The sequence below is a fragment of the Bactrocera latifrons genome, unplaced genomic scaffold (genome assembly GCF_001853355.1).
Source record: "Bactrocera latifrons isolate USDA-ARS-PBARC rearing strain unplaced genomic scaffold, ASM185335v1 scaffold_291, whole genome shotgun sequence".
NCBI classification, from domain to species: Eukaryota; Metazoa; Arthropoda; class Insecta; order Diptera; family Tephritidae; genus Bactrocera; species Bactrocera latifrons.
Window position 1 is genome coordinate 95456 of NW_017536530.1, and position 11054 is coordinate 106509.

The 11054-nt window shown below is 32.7% G+C and overlaps 1 protein-coding gene across 1 annotated transcript in view; it reads right to left on the reverse strand.

The window, feature by feature from the left end:
- The window catches only part of LOC108970238 (frizzled-2), an 80952-nt gene that overhangs the window by 38872 nt on the left and 31026 nt on the right, over positions 1-11054 (reverse strand). The window contains exon 2 of the mRNA XM_018935510.1: positions 4985-5069. The gene's annotated coding sequence lies outside the window, so the exon portion shown is untranslated. The remainder of the gene's footprint in view (positions 1-4984; positions 5070-11054) is intronic.

Here is an 11054-nt window from a genome sequence, read left to right on the forward strand (position 1 = left end):
ATAATAAAATAAAAAAATAATATAATGAACCATTCTTTTTGATTAGAGCTGAGATATTTTTTATTTTTTATTTTGTTTTAGTAAGCAATTTATAATAATCAAATTGATAAGAAAAAAATGCTTTCAAATTTATTAAAAGATTAGATTATCTGTGTTTGAAGTTTTGTTTGTGTTAAATGTGTATTTTTTTTTTTGTGATGTTGAGAAATAATTTTCGTTTTTAACTTCTAAACAAACACAAATTTAAAACAATATAAAATATTTGTACTTTTTAAAAAGCAAAAAAAAAAAAAGAAAAAAATAAGTTTAAACATTTTAAATTTACATAAAGTTTATACCGAAAACAGAAATGCTTTCAAAATTTAAGTTTTTAATTCCGAAATTAAATAATTTTTCATTTTATTAAATCAGGTATGTCATTATCATTGTGGGGCTCTTCGCTACTAATATGCCACGCATACCTCATAAATGTCTTTCACATCTTTGCCCGACCCTCAAACGTGCCAATTTGTTATTTTCCAACTGAGACATAAAAATACTATTTATCGCTTATATCAAAAATATTTCTTTCCACACAAGCACTCTGTTGGCCGCCCGCAGCAGCGCAATTACTCCACATTCCCATTAGAATTTCTTAATATTTCACATATACTTTGCTCATTAAATTATTTATGCATATAAACGAGATTAAAAATTTATATCAGAATATACTAAATTATAGCGAAGAGTAAACGCGAGAGAGCTTTTGGGACGCCCCACAGCTGCAGCGAAACAGACAACGCTTTTATGTTTGATATCAGGCATTTGCTTAATGTGCAACGAAAGCAAAGTATGCGCCATTTTTCAATACAAAGTTGCCTATTTTTGAATTTTTAAAATTTTCCAAACAGCAGCACGCCGTCCGGCAGGCACACGTGAAAATAAACAACACACCACCACCCATTGGGACGTTGGGTCATTTGGGGTGATTTGTTGTTGGATGTTTTGTTTTTGTTTAACTCTACGGTAGCTTTCAAGTATTGCCGTGTTGAAATAGTCGCTAGCATGCGGTGTGTGGTAAGTTATGTATGCTAGCTACGCTGCTTAAGGAATTTCGAAATATGCGTTTTTGAAAATTCAGAAACGCATTGAAGTATATATGAATATGAGTAAGAATGTGAGCAAAACGTGGGGAAATCCTCCATTGTGAAAGTGTATATGGGTGAAAATAAAATAAAGTAAAAAAAATTGTGGTAGATGACAGATTGAAAGGGTCATAGTCGCAATTGTGTAAATGTACAGCAATACTGCGGAAAGCCTGAGTGGCTTTAAGGGCGGTATTATTATGCAGATATACGAATTGAGTGTAGAGTTTCGACAAAATATCTCAGCATATCTTTGGTAAGTGTTTTTAGAATGCAAGTATTCCTCATGGAGTTGAGATACTCAAAAATTAAGAAAATACTACTGAAATACTAACATACTATGTATTTCAGTAGTATTTTCTGCACATTTTTAAGAAACATATTTTTAAAGGAACATTTTGGCATTTAAAAAAATTTTCCTCCAGGGAATTTTTCATAATTAGTTAGAAAAATTTCGTTATGCTTTATGTTTGTTTGCATAGTAATAACTTTTTGTACTGTTGAAATTCGGTAGAAGAACGGTGTGGTTCAGAGAGGAGGCAATAGAATAAGGGGATCTGAGGCGCGCTGAATTCACTAAAAGCTTAGGTCCAGACAGTCCATACCTACCTACCTATTAAACTGAAATCTTTCCAAATAAAAATTTCGGAGGGATTAAATTATTAAAATTGTTTCCAATATATAAAAATTTGAGGTCTCTTATTTAAAAAAAAATGTTGAAAATGGCGTCATTTATAGAACCACACACAACATCATCCAGCATTAAAGATGTAGGTCCAAAAGAAAATTGTATAGAAGTCTTAAAATACAGCCAAAAATTAGCAACTAATGAAGCCATCAGTAGCTAAAAAACATTCGTTGAAAGCAAGATCGATCATGACAATCGTAGATTTTAAAAACAAGCACTGAGGAAATAATTGGGGTACTCACAACCCGTCGTAAAGCATCGTAAAATCGTAAAGTTATAAATTTTTACACTTGTTTAAAAAAATTGTTTTGGATTTCATACAAAAATGAGTTTACACATTTACAATTCTCAATGCTATGTTTTCGAATCGTTATACCTTATAACTTTATGAGACCTTATGAAACCCCTAAATTTTATACCTTGTTTTCTCTTAAATACAAATTTTGCCAACTAAAAAAATTGTAGATCATACAAATTTATACCGAGGAAAAAATTTCAACTTTAAATTTGAAAAATAAAACATTTCGACGTAGACCATTAACGAATACATCATTCCAGCTCATATAAACACTCTTTCTGTTGATATTTTAACGAATGTTTATAAAAGGAGTTCTGTTAAAGAGTCGTTTAGTTCTGACAAGAGCTCTTCGAAATCTAACTACCCACAAAGCTAAGTTTTATTTAATTTATTTCGCGCATTCATACCAAAATCGCTTTATATTTTATTTGAAATGCATTTAATAGTTTGTATCGTTGAAAATTTAAATTCATATGAATTTACATGTCGTGCAGACTTATCTCAACACAGGCAATCAGACATAGCACAAACACTAAACAAGAAGAAGCCGCACTCAAACGGCAAAGACACCGACACACAGGCTGGGACCGAGACAGGTGAGGGGTGAAGCATAAAGATGCTAACTAGACTTAAACGAGCGTGCAGCAGACAAACAGCCAAACACTTGAAAGTCGCCCCAGCATGTTGCATGCGAGCAAAACTAAGGCAACATAAAATTTACGAGCGCACAACGAGAATGAGGAAAGAAAGAAAGAAGTCTCAAAACTATGGTATGGCACTATGAGTATGATGTTGTATGCTGGAGAATAAAAGGCTAAACAAGATTGAAGATTGTAGAGATGAGCTGAGCAACCAGGCAATGTGCAATGGCAATTGGAATGAGAGTAGGCAGTCGGCAGCAGATAGCAGGTATGGCTGAGCGAACCGGTAACCGGTGAAGCTATAAACAAAGTTGAAGTACATATGTATGTGTATGTGTGTATCTGGATAGCATAAAAGAGACAGCAAGCAATAAGAGTGGCAAGAAGAAAAGACCTTGAACAAAAACTAGCAAAAAAAAAAAAAAACAAACAAAAAGAATGAGCAGACAACTTGGCTAACACAGCTGCAAGTCGTGTCAATAGCGTTGAGGAGGCTGTGTGTAAACGCAAACTAACTAACAGGGTAAAAATACACGCTGTGCGTTGTAGAGTCTGGGAAGTTGCAGTAGCACGTTGCAAAAGCTGGCAGGAAGAACGGGCGATCTGTTTTTTGAAGAAAGAAGTCAACAGCTCGTTAAAGTTAAAGTGCTGAAGCGCAACGAGTACTAAAGTGTTGAGTTGGCTGGATGCTAGCTTGCAAGGTTATGCAATGCTGCAGACTTGGTGAGCAAGGTGATAACGTGTGAGGAGACAACATAGCAGAGAGTAGCTTGTGGCAAGCAGGTAGTCAAAATGCGGCTTGTCTTGGGCTAAAAGGGAACGAACTACAATTGCGTTTTGAAAAGGTTGGTTAGGGGGTAGTGGCGCCGTAGAAGGGGAGGTATGCAAATGAGTATGTTGAGAAAATAAAGAAAATAAATCAAATGTTGCAGAGGAAATGAAATGTGGCAGAGAAATAGATTTTGAAGAAAAGGAGAAAAATGTATAAGAATATAGGAAAATAAATTGTACAAGAAAAAAGTATACAAGAAGTAAAATAAAATAAAAAAAAAAATTATATAAACAACTACAAAAGTTTCAAAACTGCAAAAAATAAAATTGCATAAAGATTCCCTTGCAAAAAGTAGCTGAAAATAAGAATATAAAGCATCAAAGTGAGGGACGACTTGAACTTGAGGCTGACGAAAGCCAAAATAAAGTGTTAACAATGGGCAACAAGTCGCTTGTTGGCAACAACAACAGCAACAGCTTGAGTTGTAGCGGCAACTACATAAATATACCGTTTGATTTTTGCTGGCAATGCAGCAGATTTGCAAAAGAGCTGTCATGGCAAGGAGAGTAGAAATGCAAAATAGCAACACTTATTTGCAGTAAAATAGGCAAATAGCTTATAAGTTAGCTTACAAGCAGCTCGAGCTGTAAGTGGAGCTGGTTGAATAAACTGTGAGCATATATAAATTTATTCCACAGGCATATGCAGTATAGCATATATTGCACTATCGCCGCTGGACCCAACTCGAAAGCGATATGATGCCCATTGCGGTTGAGTTGCTGATGAGTGGATCACTTTGACTGCCGTGCTGTCTGAAAATGCGAAATTGGATTTTCCAAACACACACACAGCGGCCATATTAGGTGCCATACAGGGTCAAAAGAGTGGACAGCGCAGTGCAGGCTTTTTTATGTGCCGCTGAAAGCCAAGAACACATTAAAAATTTATATATGCCGGAATGTATTTGGCATTAAACTTGAAATTGCATGTGGCAATAGGAATGGAATTGTATTTTTCGGACGCTCGGCACACACTGCGCTTCTTCTTCTATCCATTGACTGTCTGTCTCAAGTATTGTAAATGAGCCATTATGGCTTTAATGCACACAGCAGTGAACTTCAAAAGGCATATTGGCGTGTAAATGATACTTGGGCATGTAGTCGTGTGAGCATTTCTTACCTTCTCTCTACCATCACTCATGTGTACATGTATGTGTACACTTCGGGCTCTGTGTAGAATTGAATTCGTTCTGACCAGTTAAGTTGAAATGTGTTAAATTCGCATTTAAATGTTATTCTATACAGCACTACAGCACCACAAGCCATTTGTGGCCACTTTTTTGTTGCAAGTTTAAATTGTTCCTTCTCTCCTTAGCGGTAATAGTTTATTGTCAAGTTAGCTTGTTAATTGTTTTGTTAATGGAATTTGCAAAGATTTTTCTATACTAGTATTAAAACTTACCATTTCCAATTCCATTTTGTCATTGTTGAAAGTTTAATTACTTTGCGGCATTTGCGTTTGATAAATTAAGTAGAAATTTGCAGATCTATAATGAAAAGAGTCATAAAGAAAAATAATCAATTAGTGTTGTTAGTGGCAAAAATAAAAAATTTAAGACTACAGTCATAATATTTATGTTAAGAAAAAATTAATTTAAAATTTATAAACTCCGAGTTTATTGTAAAACATTTTCTTTTGAAATTTTTTTTTTATGATAAGAATTAAGCTAAAAAATATATACTTGAATTATACTTGGAACTTCGATCTTAATCCAATACATCTTTCGACAAAATTTTATGTAAAAGTTGGGTTCGAAAAACCCCTAGTTTAATTTAAAACTGTTTCCTTTGTCACTATTTGTTGTAGAGAGAAACGCTTAAGGTAAATATTAAAAAAACTTGAGAGTTCGTAGCACTACTTTTTCTCTTTTCATATCTTTTTTTTTTTTTAGGAAAAAGAAATAAAGAGAAAGAGTTATCAGTTAAAAAATGGACTTTAAGGAACCAAAATTTTTTTCAAATAAGCATAGTATATCTCTATTGGTGGTCCACGGTCTAAATATTTATGCTAAGGAAAAAATTTAATTTAAGAAACTCCGAGTTTAATTAAAATTTTTTCTTTAGACACAATTTTTTTATTAAATAGAGACTTATTTGCCTTAAAACCTCATCGAGTCGAGTTATGAGTTAAAAAAAATATTATAAACACGAGTTAATGGAACTCCGCTTTAATCAAAAACTTTTTTGATCATTTTTTTTATATAAAAGTAAAGTTTAAGAAATTCCAAGTTTAATTAAAAAATGTTTTTTTTAGCCAAAAGAAACAAAAATTAAATGAACTAGAGTTTAACAAATTATGAGCTAATGCAAAAATTTCTCTTTACACATACTTTTATACCCTGAACAGGGTATATTAATTTTGTGACGAAGTTTGTAACACCCAGAAGAAAGCGTCGGAGACCCTATAAAGTATATATATAAATGATCAGTATGTTGAGCTGATTCGATTTAGCCATGTCCGTCTGTCTCTATGTATACGAACTAGTCCCTCAGTTTTTAAGATATCGTTTTGAAATTTTGCAAACACCATTTTCTCTTCAAGAAGCTACTCATTTGTCGGAACTACCGATATCGAACCACTATAACATATAGCTGCCATATAAACTAAACGATCGGAATCAAGTTCTTGTATGGAAAACTTTCACATTTGACAATGTATCTTCACTAAAGTTGGTACAAGTTATTTTCTATGGCAACCTGTCTCTTATACACATCTAGATGTGTAGAAGACTTCACATTTGACAATGTATCTTCACTAAAGTTGGTACAAGTTATTTTCTATGGCAACAATATAATCTCCGAAGAAATTGTTCAGATCGGTTAACTATAACATATAGCTGCCGTACAAACTGAACGATCGGAATCTACTGCTGGTATGGAAAACTTTTGCATTTAATAAGATATATTCGCGAAATTTGGTATAGATTATTTTTTAAGACAATAATGTAATCTCTGAAAAAATTGTTGAGATCGGTTAACTATAACATATAGCTGCCATATAAACTGAACGATCGGAATCAAGTTCTTGTATGGAAAACTTTCACATTTAACAATGTATCTTCACTAAAGTTGGCACAAGTTATTTTTTATGGCAACAATATAATCTCTAAAAAAATTGTTGAGATCGGTTAACTATAACATATAGCTGCCATACAAACTGATTTGACGTGGTATCTTCACGAAATTTGACTTGGATTACTGCTTAAGGTAATAATATAATCTCCGAAAAAAATGTTCAGATCGGATTACTATAGCATATAGCTTCCATACAAACTGAACACATAATTACTTACAGAAATGCACCTGTGAAGGGTATTTAGCTTCGGTGCAACTGAAGTTAACGTTTTTTCTTGTTTTTTAGAAAAACTTCGACTTTAATCCAAACGTTCTCTTTTTCCAAAGTTTTTTTGAAAAGAGAGTTAGCATATCTCTATAAACATAATATTATATGTAGCGTCATAATGACAAGTTTAAAATTTAGTAACTGTTTCCAATGAAGCGTTTATGAAATTGTGAGGTTAATAATAATTGTTTGCTAACTTGAATGCAAAAAGTGGTTGTAACACAAGTTTAAGGAGATTTAAAATATATAGTTTAAGAAAATCTGAGTTTGACGTAATATTTCTCTACTGCTTTTATTGAAAACCGCACAAACATAATAATGGCGTCTTTATCTCAAACTCAAGCCTAACGCTGTGTGACTATTTAGTTAAAATTGAAATTTTCTCATTGTATTGCTTAAGAAACCGTGACTACCTATTTTCGTTCAAACCCATTTTATTGCTTTCGAAGTCAATTGAACTTGTATTACTTTATTTTGGAAATGTCTATAATATCTAATGATCATAATATCTATAAACCATTCTCAATATGTGTTTAAGAAACTCTGAGTTTAATTCCTAATGTTTTGGCAAACATTGCTGTGAAAAGGACTTATACTTTTACGGAGCATGATAAACTCGTAGTTTGTGAGCAGTGTTTATAGCTAAGCACTAAATTGAACATTAAACGCAAGTTAGTGGCAATTAAGCAAAATTATCAATAAAAAAACAAAGGTGGAACACTATTTCAATAATTGCGCATCCTCACCACACGCCACAAATACACTTATAACGGCCCCCTATACCTTTCATGTACATATGTATGTATGCACATCTACATCAACATTTACTTAACTCACTCAATTAATTTGCATAAATATTTGCATTTAAATTATTAATTAAACACGAAAAGTAATCAACTGAAGTGAAATACTTACAAGAACAACAAAAAATATGCGTAAATAACATTGGCAAGGGGAAATAATAAAATGTGGTATTATTACAAGCAACAACAAAAATGGTAAGCGTTGAGACAATAAATTTCAAGAAGTGTCCACAATTAAAGCGTGGAGATAAGCCAAATGACATGAAAAAGGCAAACAAGTGAATCAGTTGAACGAGGAGATGAAGAAGCGGCTGTGGGGTAGGGGTAGCAGGTGAATGGTGAATGGTGAGGAGTTAAAACGCTACAGAGCTTGACTACGCACGTTGGATTGTAGATATTAAAATTATGAATTTTTAATTATGCGCGTAAACAATGGGTTACAAACACATACATATGTACTTGCACGAGTGCATAGTAGATCTGTTTGCACATAAGCCGTTATAGTATTTGTGATAAATTGAAAATGAAAAACAAATGCCGCTGACAAAAAATAAACGTGTAGATAAGCAAAAGCGTCAAGGCATAATGGAGGTAATGCGAGAGAAGTGCTTTTCCATTTTTACTTGTTGCCACGCGTCAACGCGGCGCGGAGGCTGTACGGGCTGGGTAGAGCAAACTAGGCGCCAAATTGTGGCAGTGTTGGTGTCTGTTAACGCTACAAGCAGCCCAGCGGAACGAATGTGAGGTTTTCATAAACTTGAGTTTAGTAAAATTTTTTTTTTTTTTTGGAAAGTCGGGTAATAGCTCTATTAACACCACATAAATATAGCATTTTCATCGCAAATATGAGTTTAATTTATAACATAAGTTTCAGAAACTCGGAGTTTAATTCAAAAATGTTTGTTGTTAAATCGGGCAATGCCGTATTTCGAGTTTTTACAACTCTACTAGCACAAAAATTTAGAAGTTCCGTCATAAACACGAGTTTAATAAATAACCCGAGTTAAAAAATTTAGAGTTTATCCAAATGTTTTTCGTAAAATCGGGTAGTAGCTCTACGAACGCATAAATATAGTTTTATCGCAAATGTGAGTTTAATTTATAACATAAGTTTCAAAAACTCGAACTTTTAATAAAAAAATGTTTGTTGTTAAATCGGGCAATGCCGTATTTCGAGTTTTTACAACTCTACTAGCACAAAAATATAGAAGTTACGTCATAAACACGAGTTTTATAAATGACTCGCGTTAAATAAACTGAGTTTAATTTTTAATTTTTAGCAAATATTGCTGCGAAAGAAAAAATATTGCTCACTTCTAATACAAATTGTATTTGCCGGGTTTCTCTACACTACGCTAACACTTAAAATTTGTAAAGAAATTATACAAGTGGACAACGGCGCTTATGGTGAATTGTGCATAAACTATATTTAAACTACTTGTCAGCTTGTGGGAGGCTATTGTCGCCGACTTGCTTTGTTTGATTAATTTAGCGGCGTGTAAAACGCAACAAAAGTATTAAAAAGTAGGGGGAAAATAAATTTAATTAAGAGTAGGCGGCGTATGCGTCTGTATTTATAGCAAAAGTATGAGCAAAGACCGTGAGGTAAAGTAAATAGTTGCGCGCCATGTAAATATTCAAGAGCAGGTGCTTCAACTTAGAAGGTGAATGGAATAAAAGTACTGTTGTCGAAGGTGAAGCACTAAAGTTAAGTGCATGTGACAATAAAAACCATACCACCATACCATAAAAGAAGTTTGTAAATAAATTTTTTAATTTTCTTAACGAAGTAAAGTTGGCGCAGAACTGATGAAAGAAAGTTGTAAAACTTGTTGGTAAATAAGCATGCTGTGAAGGTGCCAACTAACTGCAAATATTTTCAAAGAAGTTTTGCGAGAGAAGTTGACACGGCAAATAAAGTGACATATGGAAGTTAATATAGTTAAAGAGACAAAGTGTTGTTAGTAGAAAAGATATAACGCTATTAAAAGGAGCGCATTCAACTTTTCATAAGTATGACAGATTGGACAAATAGAGATGATAGCTTTTAATAAATACAAATGCGAGTTGTCAATAAATAGGAAATGAAGCAAAATTGACACATTTTGCGACGCTACTGTTTAACAAAGAACTTTTTTAACCAATAACTGTAAAACGCTAAATAACTATTTATAAAATAATATACAAGTATATACTTATACGTACACAATTATTTTCAATATGCTTAGCTGAAACAGATTGCGTCAGAAAAATGCAGAAAATATAATAAATATTGCACAGGGAAATTTCCGAAATATTTTGAGTTAACTCTATTTTAATAATTTGGCTTTATTAATTTCTAAAGTCTTCTAATGATGTCACTTTATTGCTATTTTACAGGCATACTGCTAGTAGATGTCTTTATGAATTTATAACTTATCTCTCTTATGATGTGCGATTGTTTATTGTATGTCGAAATTGGCCTGTCATTTCATCAACAATGGTGACACACATTAAGATATGTTTTGTTAAGATTTAATTAACTATTTGATTGACAGCACTTGTGAGCGACTTTGAGAATCGGTCTAGAGTTGCCAATTAGTTACATTTTCTCTTAGCTGTTTAATTATAATTTGACTTATTTTATCAGTCAGTCTTCTAAAACAAGGAAAGAGTATTTATAATATACATATATATTTTTGAATATGAAAAAACTTCGCGGCGAATAATTGTTTATATCATCACTGAACTGAAACGTAAAACATTAATTTTCACTGGCAACCCTATAACTATACATTTCATTTTCTGCTTGTCTTCTTCCAAAAATAAAAAAATAGTTAAACAGTCTGATAAGCCGAATTACACAAAACTGCTGCTGATGAGTAAGTTTGATGTAGAGACAGCAAAATTTGATTTCCTACAAATTAAAGAATAAGAACAAACTAAAGTTGTCTTTCGGCAACGCTTTGATGTTTTTGCTTTTTAATATCTTTGCATGTTTGTAAACATTTTTGAGGGATAGTTATGAGCATAAAGAAAGAAAAGAGTTAATATGGTTTTTTGAGGGGATGTAATATAATCACAGAGATAAACGACGAATACCGGCAAGGCAGAGTATGTATGAATTTTTGATGCTGTGGGGTAATGCTAGCGGGGAGTTTTGGATTTATTTAATTTCGTTGGTAGATTAATTAAAGTGTTTGCTTAATGTTATCAGCAGACAAAAGGCAGGTTATAAAGAAATGATACTAAAGAAATATGATAATTTGTTAACGTTTACATAACGTAAAAAAACTACTATGTATATTAAAAAAAAACCTAAAATAAATGTATTAAAAAAAGTCCTA